The following is a 14,667-nucleotide window of genomic DNA, read 5'->3' on the forward strand; positions in this document are numbered from 1 at the left end:
GTCTGTTTAGCATGAAAGAAACCATACTTCACACTGTATGCTAATACATGTGACAATAATAAATCAAAGAGTTCCTGACATCACAATGAGAAAGGAAATTTTTGAGATTGGATGCAGCAAAAAAAACAAGTTTAACAACAAGGGATTATTGTAATTGTTTCCAAGGTAAACTGAAGAAATGAGAAAACCAGTATGATAAAACTGTGTGGACCATTTCCTAGTTACCAGTGGAGTGAAAAAAGCAGTGATAAAAGGGGTATTGATCGGTCTGGTGGTGTGAGGGATGGGATGAGGAAGGGTCTGTCTTCTAGTTTAAAGGCAATAATAGTAATGGATGGCACGGTGGTTAGCACTGTTGCCTCAGTGCCAAGGACCCAGGTCCAAATTCCAGCCTCGGGTGACTGGAGTTTGTACGTTCTGATCTTTACTGTCAGGGGGACCAGTAGGGTAAGTAGGTGGGGTTATGGGGATAAGAGCTGGATGGGCCAAATGGCTTCCTTCTGCACTGGAGGGTTTCTATGTTTCTAGTAGCCTATCAACAGAACATTAACTGTCGAAATTTTAGATTGGGGACTCAAAGGGTCACTCAGATGATGGGCAAAGAGAAATAAGATCATTAGTTAAATGACTAATGATAGGTGGCATTGAGTAGTTAGCGTTGCTGCCTCACAAGGCAAGGGACCCAGGTTCGATTCCCAGTTTGGGTCACTGTCTAAGTGGAGTTTGCACATTATCCCCATGTCTGTGGGTTTCCTCTGGGTAAAAAGTCTGACAACACCAGGTTTTAGTCCAACCTATTTATTTGATAATATACTCGCAAGCTTTCGAGGGGTTACCCTCTTCGTCAGGTGAATGGAGAGTTCTGGCCTCAGACAGAGCATATAAAGCACAGACAGTTTAGAGATTACTGATTAAAATGCGAATCCTTACACCTAACCTGCTGTTCAAGACCTGAAGTGGCTGATAATGTGAGTGGTAGGAGCACTGATCACAGTTTAAAGAGATGTGTATTGTCTCCAGACAGTACAGTAAGTGAGGTTTTGCAAACCCAGGCAAGTCACGGGGGTTACAGATAGTGCGACATGAACCCAAGATCCCTGTTGAGACCGTCCTCATGTGTGCGGAACTTGGCTATCAGTCTCTGCTCAGCGACTCTGCGCTGTCGTGTGTTGTGAAGGCAACACACGACAGCGCAGAGTCGCTGAGCAGAGACTGATAGCCAAGTTCCGCACACATGAGGACGGTCTCAACAGGGATCTTGGGTTCATGTCGCACTATCTGTAACCCCCGTGACTTGCCTGGGTTTGCAAAACCTCACTTACTGTACTGTCTGGAGACAATACACATCTCTTTAAACTGTGATCAGTGCTCCTACCACTCACATTATCAGCCACTTCAGGTCTTGAACAGCAGGTTAGGTGTAAGGATTCGCATTTTAATCAGTAATCTCTAAACTGTCTGTGCTTTATATGCTCTGTCTGAGGCCAGAACTCTCCATTCACCTGACGAAGAGGGTAACCCCTCGAAAGCTTGCGAGTATATTATCAAATAAATAGGTTGGACTAAAACCTGGTGTTGTCAGACTTTTTACTGTGTTTACGCCAGTCCAACGCCGGCATACCCACATCATTTCCTCTGGGTGTCAGGTTTCCTCCCACACTTCAAAGATGCACAGGTTAGGTGGATTGGGCATGCTAAATTGCTCTTTAATATTAGGGGGACTAGCTAGGGTCAGTGCATGGGTTATGGGGATAGGGCCTGGGTGGGACTGTGGTCAATGCAGACTTGATGGGCTGAATGGCAACCTTCTGCACTGTAGGAATTTATGATTCTATGACTAAGAAAGGCTGGGATCCATTGCGGACCCATGTGGAATGGTGGGATAAACAGATGAAAGGGAACAAGAAGAAAGTAGTAAGTCTGTGTAAATGTTATCTCTATGTGTCAGTCAGGGAAGTCAGAGCTAGGGCAGCTGAGTCAGGACAATTATCAAAAGAACAAAAAGCACTTCAAACCAGGCTCACCCACAACCATCAAAAGGTGAATGCAGCCTTTGCAAGGTGACTGTTCCCTCAGGATGACCTGGGCCTGTGAGGGGAATTAGAGCGATATGGTGAATGAAGCATATGCAGACGGGCACTGAGACAGTCAGACTCCAAGGCCTGGCACCAGTACAAAACCATGCAACCGATGGCTCAGGAATGGCCATTTTACCCAACCCTTCCTGGAGCAGGGTCATGTTAGAGCTGCAACAAAATACAGGTATAGACTCTTAGAGGATTATAGCATGAAAACAGGCCCTTCAGCCCAACTTGTCCATGCTGTCTTTTTTTACCACTAAGCTAGTTGCAATTGCCCATATCCCTCAATACCCATCTTACCCATGTAACTGTCTAAACACTTTTTAAAAGACAAAATTGTACCCACCTCTACTTTTACCTCTGACAGTTGTTCCAGACACTCTCCACCCTGTGTGTGAAAAAATTGCCTCTTTGGACTGTCTTGTATCTCTCCCCTCTCATCTTAAACCTAATGCCCTCTAGTTTTAGACTCCCCTACCTTTGAGAAAATACAAAACAAAGGGAGGCACCAAACCCAGTGGTAACTGACCCCCATGCTTTCAAACGCTGATTACAACCATTACATCATTCACCCCAGGTGAGAAACAGATGATATTAAAAGACCTACCTGATCTGCAACCCAACTGTGGTAACAGAGGATTTTAGAGAAGGTTGCAGGAAATGTACTTTGAAGTATATACATGTCCTTGTGAGACGTAAATCCCCTCCACCCCCACTCCTTACAAATTAGGAACCAAAGCCTTGTCAATATCAGAAGTAACATGGGACACTACTGGGGAATGGTTTAGGTAAGATATGAAGGGTTCAAAAATACAGGGGACAGAGAGTGGTGATGGGCAGAAGCCGAGTACCCGAGAACGTCAGTCATTTTCATTGAATTCCTACAGTACAGAAGGAGGCCATTTGGCCCATCGAGACTGCACCGAGGGACAAATAAGGTCGGTCCATTCAAAAATCTGATGGCAGCAGGGAAGAAGCTGTTCTTGAGTCGGTGACCTCAGACTTTTGTATCTTTTTCCTGACAAAAGGCCCTTTCCAAGTGGACCAACTTTCCAAGTTGTCATTAATGGACAATTGTTTCCACTTCAGACAATTCGTGACACATTAACTGGAAAGTAAACAGTGTAGAGAGTGGATTGGCCAATCTAAAATAATATCTTTATAGCTGCCTTGCCCATTTACAGCTATTCTAATATCAGCTCATATAGAATCGGGTAAAATCTAAAGCACGGAAACAGGCCATGCTGTGGGTTCCAGCAACTGCGAAGGAACGGTGATATATTTCCAAATCAGGATGATGAGAAGTTTGGAGGGGAACTTGCAGGTGATGGGGTCACATGTAGGGTAGATATGGATGGCAGGTCTCTTCTCTAAAAAATATTATTGAACCAGATGGGTTTTTCTGACAACAATGGTTTCATGGTAAATTTTTAATTGCAGGTATTTTTTATTGAATTCAAATTGTACCATCTGCCTCGTGTGATTTGAACCCAGATCCCCAAAACATTAGCAGAGTTTCTGGATTAATAGTCCAGCGATAATACCACGAGGCCATTGCCTACCCATATACTCTATACTCTATCTTTATCTTTATTTAATAAGCTGTCCTCTAATCCTGCAGGTACTGGGTTTCAAATCCAGCTGTCTGCAAATTGGACACTTCTTTAATGTGCCACCACCTGACTTTCCCTCTTAACCTGGTGTCTTTGCTCTAGCTGCATGACTGGGAAATTCTTCTGCCTCCTCCCATTCCACCAAGGAGTGCAGCGGGAACCCCATCTACATGCATAGACAAATGCTTCTGCCACACTTCAGGCAAAGTAACGCTGATGGATCTGAAGCAGCTCCAAAGAATTTCCTAGTTTACCTTCCATCGTAGTTTCTATTTCTTTCAGAACCACCCTTCGGAATCCTAACTTAAACAACAGACCTTCAACCTTCTCCACGTCTGAAGTGCCAGACCTGGAAATGGGCAAGATCTAAAATCCAGCATGGATTGTCCCCGGGGTTGCTGGTTTTCAGGCATTGTGTCTGTCCTTTGAATTTCACCACTTAATGTATACTTTCTTTTCTTATCCCTCCTCCCAAAAGGACAGCACAGTGGCACTATACCTCACAGCACCAGGGACCTCGGTTCGATTCCAGGCTTGACTGTCCCTGTAGAATTTGCACATTCTCCCCATGTCTGCGTGGGTTTCCTCCAGGTGCTCTGGTTTCCTCCCACAGTCCAAAGATGTGCAGGTTAGTTTGATTGGCCATGGCAAATTGCCCCTGAATATCAGGGGGATTAGCAGGGTAAATATGTTGCGTTATGGGAAAGGACCTGGGTGGGGTTGTTGTTGGAACAGGCTCAATGGGCTGAATGGCTTCCTTCTGCGCTGCGGGGATTCTACGATTCTAGCTATTATCTTGGATTTCTGTGAGTTGTCATCTGATGGTCCCTTTGATCAAACTACCAAGTTGTCCTGAACTCAGGCTGCTCCACATTTCCTATTTTTATGTTGTAACCACTGCACCCCACCCAACCCAAATGAGAAGTGGTCCCAATGCCAACTCCTGGGGTGACCACTGTTTAAATCGCTGGCAATAGCAAAACATCTGGAAGGCACAGCTATTTTCTGTTCTCTGAGCAGCTTCTTAGTCATTGCCCTACTCGCGGGTCTAATTTGTTCACCAAACCTGCTTCAAATGCCTTTTGAACACAACATCACTGGCATTTCCTTCATCAATACATTCCACTGTGTCCTCAAACAATTCTTCCATTTGTCACCACTTCCCTTTTACACATCCACTCTAATGGACATTACTTAATCCCATTCTGCTTAATTTATTATCCTGAATGAAACATTCCAGAACCCTATTTGCTGCTGACATTATGCTGACTAGTCTATGGTTAATGGATCTATTGTTTTACCTTACAGAACAGTGAGGGTTACGTTGACAGTGACTTCCATATTCAAGAATGTTTGAAATATTGTGGGCAGGTCTTTGCTATTTTCCCTCTGAGAATACCAGGTCCTGTGCCAAAAAAAGGGTCCAGTGACTTTTCCACTTTGGCTATCCTCTAATTTTCTTTCAATGTTTATCCTTGATCTGTAGTTATCCTAATTATTCTACCCTTCTTCCTTCATTTGATGGCAATCTTCTGTGAAAACAAAAGCAAAGTACTCTATAGTGGGCAGCATGGTGGCACAGTGGTTAGCACTGCTGCCTCACAGTGCCAGGGACCTGGGTTTGATTCCCAGCTTGTATCACTGTCTGTGCGGAGTCTACATGTTCTCCCTATGCCTGCATGGGTTTCCTCCGGGTGCTCTGGTTTCCTCCCACACTCCAAAGATGTGCAGGTTAGGTGGATTGGTCATGTAAATTGCCCCTTAGTGTCAGGGGGACTGCATGGGGTTATGGGGATAGGGCCTGTGTGAGGTTGTGGTCGGTACAAACTCAATGGGCCAAATGGCCCTCTTTTGCTTTGTAGGATTCTGTGATCTCTCCCATTCCATCATTTCCATAAAATTTTCTTCCCATAAATTGTTCCAGTTTTAATTTGTAAAAGTAATTTATTTGAGTAAATAATTTGTTATTTGGTGGTCTCTCTTAATATGTCCTTTATAATTATTCCAACCTATATTTCCCTTCCAAACCTGTTTTTTGTGTAAGTACACCTGGATGAATAATATGTTTCTTTTAAATGTTTTAATTCCTCTGCTTATCCCAGGAAATCTAGCTTTTGCCACAGCACATTTGTTTTATTAGGAGTATGTCCAGTTCTGGAGCTCATCTGTGTAAGTGTGGTGGAGAGAAATTTTACCTGAGCAGTATCTTGGCGCCCTGTTAGGGGGACATGGTGGCACAGTGGTTAGCATTGCTGCCTCACAGCGCCAGGGACCTGGGTTCGATTCCCAGCTTGGCTCTCTGTCTGTGTGGAGTTTGCACGTTCTCCCTCTGCCTGCGTGGGTTTCCTTTGGATGCTCTAGTTTCCTCCCACAGTCTGAAAGACTTGCTGGTTAGGTGCATTGGCTGTGTTAAATTCTCCCTCCCGAACAGGTGCCGGAGTGTGGCAACTAGGGGATTTTCACAGTAGCGTTATTGCAGTGTTAATGTGAGCCTACTTGTCACACTAATAAATAAACTTATATTTTTGGATAACTGGAAATGGATCACTAGATGCAGGCAATGCACAGCATGGGGCGTTCCAAGAAACAACAGTGAGGAGCTGATTGGGAAGGGAAGTCTCAATCTTAACGTAACCTTTCAATGTTCCCATCAGTCAGCTTAGAATGAACCTGAAAGCCCTTCACAGCTACTAATAGACACAAGAATCGACGTGACAGCAAGTGCACCTTAATCACTTAGATTGCACAATGTTTAGGCACCAGATTTTCTGTCGTGTGAGTATTATTTCACTCACAGTATTGGCATTTCATGCAGGCAGTTATGAAACTATAATTAGCCAGTTTTTTTTAAATAATTGGATTTACCACATTTTTCTCTTGAAGGAAACCTGGTATTTATAAGTCAGAAAATTCCAAGCGCAAATGTTTTTTTATTCATTTGTGGGACATGGGCGTTGCTGTCTTGCCAGCGTTTATTGCCCATCCCTAATTGTCCTTGCTCAGAGGACAGTTGAGATCAACCACTTTACTGGAGTCACATGTAGGTCAGACTGGGTAAGGGCGGCAGATTTCCTTCCCTAAAGGACATTAGTGAACCAGGTGGGTTTTTGATAACGATTTTATTTATTTATTCATGTCACAAGTAGGCTTACATTAACACTGCAATGAAGTTGCTGTGAAAATCCCCTGGTCGCCACACTCTGGCGCCTATTCGAATACACAGAGGGAGAATTTAGCACGACCAATCCACCTAACCAGTACATCTTTCGGACCATGGAAGGAAACCGGAGCACCCGGAGGAAACCCACGCAGGCATAGGGAGAATGTGCAGACTCCACACAGATAGTGACCCAAGCCGGGAATCAAACCCAAGTGCCCAGCACTGTGAGGTAGCAGTGCTAACCACTGTGCCATCCTATGGTCAACAGCAGACTCTTAATTCCAGATATTTCTTATTGAATTCAAATTCCATCATCTGCCGTGGCGGGATTTGAACCCGGATCTCCAGAACGTTAGCTGAGTTTCTGGATTAAGAGTCTAGTGGTAATACCACTAGGCCATAGCCTCCCGATGTTTGATGATAGCTTTTGGTAACAAAAATCTGAGGAATTTTTCTTAGCTTTTGCAATGATTCTATTCGTTTGGAAGGGACACCTCTTTGTGCCAACTAAATCATATTAAGTTTTAATATCAATTGGAGTCTCATGTCTAATTCTGGGCATCACATAACGGGAAGAATTTCATATTACTGGAAAGAGTCTAGAGGAGATTGCCTTAAATTTCATCAGGAATGATATACTTCAATTACGTAGACAGGCTGAGAGAACCTCCATTCTCCTTAGATCAGGGAAGATTTGATGAAGGTCTTCAAAATCTTGGAGAGCTGAGATGGAGTAAAAGGTGGGAAACTGGTTCTAGATCTGAAGCAATTGGCAAAGCAATCAGAGGCAAGATAAGGCAGATAAAAAAATGAAGAAAGATGTAGTGATCTAGAATGCGCCGCCTGAAGAAGAGGGGGAAACAGATTGAATAATAACTTTCCAAAGGGAATTGGACAATATTTGGAAAGTAACTGTTTGGCTATGGGGAAAGAGAGACCAATGAGATAGCTTTCTCAAAAAGATGGCACAGATATCATGGACCAAATAGCCTCCTTCTGTACTATCCCATTCTATGATGCTATGAACTGGCCTGTAATTATCCAGACACAGTAAGAAGTCTGACAACACCAGGTTTAAATCCAACCAATTTATTTGATAGTAAACTCACAAGCTTTCAAGGTTTCCCTCTGAGGTTTACCCCAGTCCAACACTGGCACCTCCACATCATTATCCAGACACCCAGAGAAAATGCTGGAAAATCTCAGCAGGTCTGGCAGCATCTGTAAGGAGAGAAAAGAGTGACGTTTCGAGACCAAGTGACCCTTTGTCAAAGCTAAAAGGCAGAGAAAATGGGAGATATTTATACTGCAGGGTGAGGGAATGAAAGGTGTGTCAGAGCCACAGAAACCATGATGTGGATGTGCCGGCGTTGGACTGGGGTAAACACAGTAAGAAGTCTGACAACACCAGGTTTCAGTCCAACCGATTTATTTGATAGTAAATTCACTAGCTTTCGGGTTAGCCCCTTCTTCAGGTGAATGGAGAGTTCTGGCCTCGGACAGAGCATATAAAGCACAGACAGTTTACAGATTACTGATTAGAATGCGAAACTTTACACCTAACCTGCTGTTCAAGTCTTAAACATCTCTTTAACCTGTGATCAGTGCTCCTTCCACACACATTGTTGGCCACTTTAAGACTTGAATAGCAGGTTAGGTGTAAAGATTCGCATTCTAATCAGTAATCTGTAAACTGTCTGTGCTGCGATATGCTCTGTCTGAGGCCAGAACTCTCCAATCACCTGATGAAGGGCAAACCCGAAAGCTAGTGAGTTTACTATCAAATAAATCGGTAGGACTGAAACCTGGTGTTGTCAGACTTTTTACTATAGCCACAGAAACCAGGGGAAAGGCTGTCCGTAGAGAGAATAGAAAATGTGAACGGCCAAACAGCAGGTAAATTGAAATCAAAGGGTAAACTGTGACAGATGAAGATGTGGTGGGAGGGTGGAGTTGGGTGAGAGATAAAATTGAGAAAAAGGGGGAGAAGGGGAAGCAAAGGGGAAAAATAAGGTAGGGAAAAGAGAGATAAAGTAGGGGGAAAGAATGGGGGGGGATAGAAAAATAAAGAAAGACAATAAAGAAATAAAAGGTAGAGAACAGTAAAAAATTAAATAAAATGAAAACAAATGGGTGGAGGTGGAGTAGAGCAAATCATGTGAAGTTGCTGACTTTGATATTGAGACCAGAAGGTTGTAAAGTGCCAAACTGGAAGATGAGATGCTGTGCCTCCAGTTTGTGTTGAGCTTCACTGGAACATTGCAGCAGGTCAGGGACAGCCATGTGGGCACAGGAGCAGGATTGTGTGTTAAAATGGCAAGCAACCGGAAGGTCACAGACTGAAGGTGCTCAGCAAAGCGATTACGCTTGGTCTCTCTGATATAGAGGAGACCACATTGGGAGCAGCGAACGCAATACATCAAATTGAAAGAGGTGCAAGTGAAACACTGCTTAACCTGGATGGTGAGCATGGAAGAGGTAAAGGGACAGGTGTTACACCTTCTGCGATTATACGGGAAGGTGCCATGAGTGACAGGAGAGGTGTTGCGTATAGTGGAGGAGCGGACTAGGTAATCCGGAGGGAACAGTCTCTGTGGAATGCTGGCAGAGGGAGTGAAGAGAAGGTGTGTTTGGTGGTGGCATCACGCCGGCGTCATACTCTTTTGTTGAGTGGACAGTAAATTGACTCATTTTCGGTTCTCCCACATTCACTTTCATTTAAACCCTGACATATAATTTCTTGTTCCTCCACTGTCTACGTGGGTTTCCTCTGGGCTCTCTGCTTTCCTCCCACAGTCCAAAGATGTACAGTTAAGGTGAATTGGCCATGCTAAATTGCCCCTGGGTATCCCAAAATGTGTAGCTTGGATGGATTAGCCACGGGAAATGTTTGGGGTTGCAGGGAGCGGGCCTGGGCAAGACTCGATGGGCTGAATGGCCTCCCTCTGCACGGTAGTGATTCTGTGATTTCATGTTTCTTCATCCATTACCTCAAGACGCTTGGATGCATCATATCAGATCCTGGCATCTTGTCCTCCTTTAACTGAATCAGCACTTTCATGTACTGTGTTCTGTAGAAGGAGAGGGTGCAGAGTGTCGTGTTAGAGTCATCGCTAGGGTTACAGAGAACAATCAGCTTACTATAAGGCCGGTCTAATCAAAAGTCTGATGGCATCAGGGAAGAAGCTGATCTTGAGTCAGTGACCTCAGACTTTTGTATCTTTTTCCGGACAAAAGGCCCTTTCCAAGTGGACAGATCATTAACAGACAATTGTTTCCGCTTCAGACAATTCGTGACACATTAACTGGAAAGTAGAGAGTGGATTGGCCAATCTAAAATAATAACTTTATAGATGCCTTGCCCATTTACAGCTATTCTAATATCAGCTCATATAGAATTGGGTAAAATCTAAAGCATGGAAACAGGCCATTCAATCTAACGTGTCTGTGTGGGTGTTTATGTTCCACAGAAGGCTCCTCCTACACTGTGGCGTGTAAGCCTGATCAAATCTGGCCAAAAAAAAAATGTGACTTTCCACCGAGGTGGGTTAAGCAATGTTAATCATTATTGAAGGAAATTCTCATTACATTTAGACTCTGAGATCAGCCAGTGACTAATTGTGGTGCAGCAGTGGTTTCTGTAAGAAAAACTGAGACCACCTCCAGCAACAAGTTAAGAAGGTTTCTGGGTTACGCTCATGATTTTAAAAATAGATGTTTTACAATAGTGAGTTAAGATGGGAATCATCTTTCCTGGTGAAACTGCACCAATAATTACACAGATAATTACACAGATATTTGGTTCATTGTAAAAGATACCATCATTAGAGACTGGACTGCATTGTGAAGACGATACAAATAAAATGAGCTCACGTTTCCTAACATACTTATAGAAAATCATTCAAAACGAAAATAATCTATAAGGTAAGGAAAAGGATTGCACCAGTATATAAATGGCTGCGATACTTTTGCTAAATGCAAGTCTCCTTAATTTATCTTCATAGAATCCCTACAGTGCAGAAAGAGGCCATTCGGCCCATCAAGCCTGCACTGACAACAATTCCACCCAGGCCCTATCCCCGCAACCCCATGCTAATCCCCCGACACTAAAGGACAATTTAGCATGGCCAATCCACCTAACCAGCACGTCTTTTGGACTGTGGGAGGAAACCGGAGTACCCAGAGGAAACCCACGCAGATATGGGGAGAATGTGCAGACTGCACACAGACAGTGACCCATGTCAGTAATCGAACAGAAGGCTCCTCCTACTCTGTGGCGTGTAAGCCTGATCAAATCTGGCCAAAAAAAAAGTGACTTTTCATCGAGGTGGGTTAAGCAATGTTAATCATTATTGGAGGAAATTCTCATTACGTTTAGACTCTGAGATCAGCCAGCGACTAATTGTGGTGCAGCAGTGGTTTCTGTAAGAAAGATCGAGACCACCTCCAGCAACAAGTTAAGAAGGTTTCTGAGTTACGCTCGGGTCCCTGGCGCTGTGAGGCACTATGCTGCCCCCTGTAAAATAGAGAACTGGACTGTTTTGTAGGCTGGAATTCTCTGGCTGTTCTCACCAGCGGGATTCTCTGCTTCCTCTGGCAGTGGAACCCTGTCCCCAGGTTTCCTGGAGGTGTGGAGTGGTTTCATTGGGAAATCCCATTGACAGCAGCAGGACCAGAAAATCACACTGCTCCCCGAGAAACGTGTGGCTGGGAGGTCTCAGAATCCCACCCATAGTCTATTCATTCTATATTTTGTTTGTGGAATGGTGTATTCTCTCCTTAATCCCTTCACACATTCACTTGTGTGGTTGTGGAGAGGGAGGTAGAACATAGAACATTACAGCGCAGCACAGGCCCTTCGGCCCTCGATGTTGCGCCGACCAGTGGAACCAATCTAATGACCCTCTAACCTAAACTATTCCAATGTTATCCATATGTCTATCCACTGACCATTTGAATGCCCTTAAAGTTGGTGAGTCCACAACTGCTGCAGGCAGGGCATTCCACACCCTTACTACCCTCTGAGTAAAGAATGGTGGCAATGGAATGTGGGATTCAAGAGTTTTCTTACCACCTTTCAGCGTGGGAATGTTAAAACATTAAACTTTGTGTAATGACCCTTTTGAAATGTTTGTAATCTTTTTATTACATTGAAATGCCTCAGAGAGCAACACGATCTATGTAAAAAACTCGAATATCATTGCACTTTCTCTATTGACCATCTCGTAATGTTTCGTAATGCCCTTCTAGATATTTTATAAATACAATATATACTTGAAAATAAAAAGACTAGCGTTTGAGTAGTGTTAGTGTGCGTTACTTAGGATCAGTTTTGGAGCCTGTTTCTGAATGCTTTTAAGCTTGTTCCCTACTTGTGACACTAAAATATTTATGGGATCAAGAGAAACCAGAGTTGAGCTTGTTCCCATGAACAAAGAACAGTATAGCACAGCAACAGGCCCTTCAGCCCAAAGCAGTTCAGAGTCAATTGCATTACTGTGGCTCTGGAGTCACATGTAGGCCAGATCACGTAACGACGGCAAATTTCCTTCCCTAAAGGACATTAGTGAACCAAATGGGCTTTTCCGACAATGGTTTTGCGGTTATTAGTAGATTCTTAATTTCAGATATTTTTATTGAATTCAAATTCCACCATCTGCCGCGGTGGGATTCGAACCCAGGTCCCCAGAACATTAGCTGAGTTTCTGGATTAATAGCCTAGTGATAATACCACTAGGTCATCGCTTCCGTTATGAGTTTAGTTTTAGGGCCGATCAGATTTAGAACTAATTCCAGCATTCCTGTGGGTAACTTGTGGAGGGTGACCTGTGGTAAGACACAGGATTGGACATGAATTGAATATCAAAGAACACAGAGATGAAATCAAAGCACTTCAGGTCCAATCACATAGTTTCTTGCAAGTTGTTTCTTATACTACTAAAAGAACATCTGTAGTGAATCCACTGAAATCACTTCCTGACTCAGAGGTTCACCCTGGTTGTTTTTTCACTTTGTGTCTCACCACAGGTAACCTGCCCACCTTTAACAAGTTACCCAGAAGAATGTGTCACTGCAGAGGCGCTTATCTTTGCCCGTCTGTCGTTGTAATTGTTGCTGCTCAAGTGCCTTGTCACGTGACTGTCTGGATTTCCAAATCAGAAAGAATGTGCTGTCTTCTTGTTGTGACTAGCCAGTGGCTAATGCTGTCATCGATGCTGCCGGCTATCTGTACAGCACATTTCCAAAAACGGGCATTCATTATTTCCAAACAGGTACAACCCTGAAATAATTGCCTGCAGCGGAATGGGTTGTATTCAGTGCCGTAATATTTACATTCACGGTGGCCGGTATCTGGTGTGAACCGTGTACACAATTTTGTGTCTGAGAAGACATAGAGACATAGAAATATAGAAGATAGGAGCAGGAGGAGGCCATTTGCCCCTTTGAGTCTGCTCCACCATTCATTACGATCATGGCTGATCATCCAACTCAATAGCCTAATCCTGCTTTCTCCCCATAATCCCATTTGCCCCAAGTGCTACATCCAGCCGCCTCTTGAATACATTCAATCTTTTAGCATCAACTACTTCCTGTGGTAATGAATTCCTCTAATTGTACCAATTGGTTTTGCCACCTTTCTATTGGTAATATTTTCTGCGGCAAATGGATTTCAATTTCAGCAGTGTGAGGTTATTCATTTTGGACTGAAAAGGATAAATCAGAGTACTTAGAACATAAGAATGCAGCTAAGTCTGGTAAATGTCCAAGGAGACTTGGGGGGTTCAGGCGCAATAAATCTTTAAAATGCCACAAACAAGTGTAGAAACTAAAATTTATTTATTAGTGTCACAAGTGGCTTACATTAACACTGCAATGAAGTTATTGTGAAAATCCCCTAATCGTTACACTCCTGTTCAGGTGCACTGAGGGAGAATTTAGCGTGGCCAATGCATCTAACCAGCGCATCTTTGGACTGTGAGAGGAAACCGGAGCACCTGGAGGAAATGCATGCAGACACGGGGAGAACATGCAAAGTCTGTGCAGACAGTGACCCAAGCCAGGAATCGACCCCAGGTCCCTGGCACCGTGAGGCTGCAGTGCTGCCTTCAAGAGAGCTATTGGAATGCTGACATTTATATCTAAAGGGCTGGAGTCTAAGGACGCAGAGGTTATGCTGCAGTTACCCAGGTTGGACCCCCACTTGGGGTCACTGTGAGCAGAGCTGGGCACCACATCTTAGGAAGGATTTATTGGCCTTGGAGGGAGTGCAGTGTATATTTACAAGAACGATACCTGGACTTCAGGGGTTTAATTACGAGGAGAGATTACACAAATTAGAGCTGTTTTCTCTACAATTTAGAAGGTTGCAGGGTGATCTGTTCGAAGGCATCAAGATACTAACACAAAAAGACAGAGTGGATAAGGGCAACACGGTGGCACAGTGGTTGGCATAGCTGCCTCACAGCACCAGGGAGCTGGGTTCAATTCTGGATTTGGGGATTGTCTGCGTGGAGTATACATGTTGCCTGCGTGGGTTTCCTCCGAGGCAGTGGGAGCTCTGGGTTCCTCCCACAGTCCACGTGCAGGTTAGATGGGTTGGCCATGCTAAATGTGTGGGGTTACGGGGTAAGGCAGGGGAGAGGGCCTGAGTAAGATGATGCTCTGTCAGAGAGTCGGTGCCAACTTGCCTCCTTCTGAACTGTACGGATTCCAAGGGAAAGAGAAACTATTTCCACTAGAACTTGGGGTCATAGTCTAAAAATTAGGGCCAGACCATTTAGAAGAGGTGTTAGAAAGCACTGCGACACACAAA

Source organism: Carcharhinus amblyrhynchos, chromosome 14 (assembly GCF_965287045.1).
Source record: "Carcharhinus amblyrhynchos chromosome 14, sCarAmb.v2.hapA, whole genome shotgun sequence".
Classification (NCBI taxonomy): Eukaryota; Metazoa; Chordata; class Chondrichthyes; order Carcharhiniformes; family Carcharhinidae; genus Carcharhinus; species Carcharhinus amblyrhynchos.